The sequence below is a fragment of the Mesoplodon densirostris genome, chromosome X (genome assembly GCF_025265405.1).
Source record: "Mesoplodon densirostris isolate mMesDen1 chromosome X, mMesDen1 primary haplotype, whole genome shotgun sequence".
Classification (NCBI taxonomy): Eukaryota; Metazoa; Chordata; class Mammalia; order Artiodactyla; family Ziphiidae; genus Mesoplodon; species Mesoplodon densirostris.
In genome coordinates, this window is record NC_082681.1 from 118,181,960 (window position 1) to 118,185,385 (window position 3,426).

Below are 3,426 nucleotides of genomic sequence, written 5' to 3' on the forward strand. Positions count from 1 at the left end.
TGCAGTGCACTAGGACAAAAGAAACAAATACTCACAAATGAGCTAAATCAGTCAAAGTATCTTTTATTTCTACCAAAAGAAAGTTTCAAAGAAATAAGGCAAACTACAAATTAAATACCTTTTACTCTGTTTTCTCCATTTTTTGTTTCTAAATATTTTCTGTGGTCGCCTTTCACATTTCCATGAAAATCTCTATTGCACTGCCATGTTTTCTACTTCTGGATCACACAGAAAATATAGATGGTCGTGAATTTCTTTTATATATACCAAAACTGTAACTTTAGAACTCTTTGAACAGCAATAAGTATGCAAGCAATGTCATTCACGAATTCGTATTCTTAAGAAAACACACTATTACAAGAAAAAAAACATTTGAAAAAACCTAAATAAATCAATCAATAATATATAGAAGTTACTAGTTTAAAACAGGAAGATAAATGAGATCTATACTTTGTTCCCTCCACCCCTACTACTCTGCACTATTTAGGAGCCTGACTGCTCTCTTCCAAAACAAAGTGAGCAATCTGCCCGCGGCCTCCCTCCCTACATGTGGGAGGAGCTGCGGGCCTTGGCCCTGGAACGTGCTCTGCGCTTAGCAACAGCTGCAGCCCCTGCCGCGGCTCTCACTCTTGCTCTCTCTTCCTCATCTTTCATAGCCTCCTCATAGAGATCTGGGAAGGCCCTGGGGACGGTATCATTGATCTTGGCCATATACTCCAGCACTTTCATCTTGCTGGTTTCAGCGTGGGCTCTCGGGCCCCACAAGAACTCATAGTGCGGAGGATCGCTGTTGGGCACCTGGCTGTACGTCAGGTACTTCTGCTGCAGGAAATACTTGTTGATGAGCCTCCTGGGCTCCCCAAAGATCAAGTGGATCCTCCCAGCATAGAAACCCAATGAATTGAGGAAATCCCAGATCTCCTCCTCGGTGGCACGGTTGCCGTTCTCGAAGATCTTGCCCAGGATAGCCATCAGGAGACCGGACGTGGGCAGCCCCGACTCATCACTCGGATTTTCCTCGCTGCACAGGCCCAGCTTGTTGATGAGGGCGTAGGAGTGACTGCTGGGGTCGACTTCCTTCAGATCGAGGCCAAAGACCAGCTCCATGTACTCAGAGGCTCTCCTGAGGATCTCAGGGAAGTGCTTCTTGTACTTCTTGTTGACCATCTCCAGCAGTGCTGCCTGCGAGATGAGCTCCTTCATGTTGTACTTATCCAGCAGGAACTGCCCCAACTTCTTGGCCTGCTTGGTCAGAGGATCGGGGTAAGTGCTGTGAACGGAAGGTGCTGCCTGGGCGGTACCTGCACTTTCCTCGTCTTGGCTCTGGGCACCCTCTTCAGATCCTGGGCATGAAACCCCTGCAGCACGAGAGCTCGTGGCTGGGCCTCCCTGAGGCTCCTGGCGAGTGCCAGCAGCAGGGGAGCTCGGGGAAGTACCCCGAGACACAGAAGCGGGGGAGGAGGGCGACTCTTCTATCTCTGCCGCCGCCGCCGCCTCAGTGGCCTGGGCACCCTTGAGCCTCTGAGTCTCCCCCCGGGCCTGGCGGCGTTTCTTATGGGCATGGCGCTTGCTCCTCCGGCCCCGAGGCATGATGACACAGGTCAGGGCCAGCAGGCGGGAGTGTGGGCAGGAAGGCAGGCAACGAGGGCACCTGGGGGAGGGACAAGGAGATGCTGTGAGCACCTTCAGCGGGGAGAGTCCTCCCTGGCTTTAACCAAGGCCGCCTCTGCAGGGTCCTTGAGGGCACTGCCCGAGGGCCCACAGGGCTCCTGTTCTCCTGCTCAGCCTGTCCCCTGAGACCCCTGTGGAGGACGGTCGGGTGAGCCTTGGGGCACAGCCAGCCAGCCCTGCCTGGGCGGTACGGGGGTGACAGTGGGGGCTGGCAGGGGAGGTAGGTCCCCGCGGTTCCCATTCAGAGTCAGGATGACAGTTGTTGGCAAGACTCCCCCCACCCCCCCCGCCCCATGCCCTCTGCTGCTCTGAAGTTGACACCACCATCCTCCGTGACACCCAGGAGGAGGAAAGGAGGGAGCGTTCAGCCCACCACCGAAGGGCCCTGGGACCCTCCCTTCTGCTGCCTCGTGGCTGCCCCTTCGGAACAAAGCTCTAACCTCCCTTGGACCTGGCAGAGGAAATTACGGGCAGGCTCGGCCTGACAGTCCTTTCTTGGGAGTTTAAGGGTTGGCAGGAGGGGACAGGCCGTGTTCTCTCTGGCCCCTTCTCCTCGGGGTGGCTGACTCCCTTAGTCCTCACTCGGGGTCCTCCCTGGACGGCCGGTGCAGCCTGGACCTCCTCTCTTGCCCCGAGGGCCATCTGCTCGCACCAGTGCCGGCACCTGCCTGAGTCTCACTAGGAGGCAGTGAGGGTGACCAGGCGGCCGCACGTGGCAGAGTTGTACCAAGCCTGCAGCGTGCGGCAGACAGGTCGAGGCCCTGTGGCTGGCGGCCCCACTGGCCCTCACTCAAGGGCTTGGGCTGACTCTTGGCGGTGCTTAGGGACGCGCCTTCTGCTGGCCTGCACCTCCCCTCTCAGACAGCAGCCCTCCCTTCTCCGCGTGTGGCCAGGAGGAAGCGGCTGACAACAGGGGAGGGGTTCTGAGGTGCCCTTGCGACGGGGAGGACGGTCCTCACCCTGACTCCTCCCGTGCCCTGGAAATCCTCCCTCTGCTGACCTGCGGCCAGCCCCTCAGAACAAGGCCCCCTCCTCCCTGGGTCTCCCGCGTCCGTCCGCCCGTCCGCGTTCGCACTGAGGGAGCCCCTCAGTCTTTAGACCTGCCCGGAAGCTCCCAGGCCGACGTCAGGGGCGAGGTCTGCGTGGCCGCCATTTTGGGGTGTGGAGCCCCTCGGTCCCCACAGGGGTCCCGTCCTTCACAGGGCCTGGGACGCTCCCTCAACTGAGGTGAGCCAGGGTCCACCAGCCTCAGAGCGAGGCCTTCCTTGCCCGAGACCCCGTGGGGGAAGCGGATGGACTTTGGGCCTAACGGCCAGGCCCGAGCCTCTCGGGCCGAGAGCAGGGGCGGGGTGGGCGGGGCCTGTTCCGTCTCTTTTCAGAGGGAAAGGGGATTGGGGGTGTCGCGGGCGTCCCCGCACTTCTAACTGGGGTTACCTCACACTTTGACACCTGAAGAGACGTGGGATTCCTCCTGCGGCTCACCCTCACCGTACGGCAGCTCTCAACAATGGCGTCGCCCCCACCGCGTGTGTAGGAGGACGTCACATCCGGTCATGCGCATCTGGGCTCCAGGAGCACAGCATGGGGGGGCTGGGGCCGGGGCGGGGCGGGGCAGGGCGGGAAGGGGGTCGGAGGGTGGTTCCAGGGGAGCTTCCCGCGGGCCTGGCACGAGGCCCTCTCGTTGACTCTTGGCAGGTTCTGGGACTTTTCCCTCTGCTGAGCTGAGTCAGCAGGCGTCACACCTTGGCTCTCATT

At 59.1% G+C, this 3,426-nt stretch overlaps 1 pseudogene; it reads right to left on the reverse strand.

The window, feature by feature from the left end:
* Positions 1–479: 479 nt before the first annotated feature.
* LOC132482405 (melanoma-associated antigen B4-like) lies at positions 480–1,912 on the reverse strand (annotated as a pseudogene).
* Positions 1,913–3,426: the final 1,514 nt, after the last annotated feature.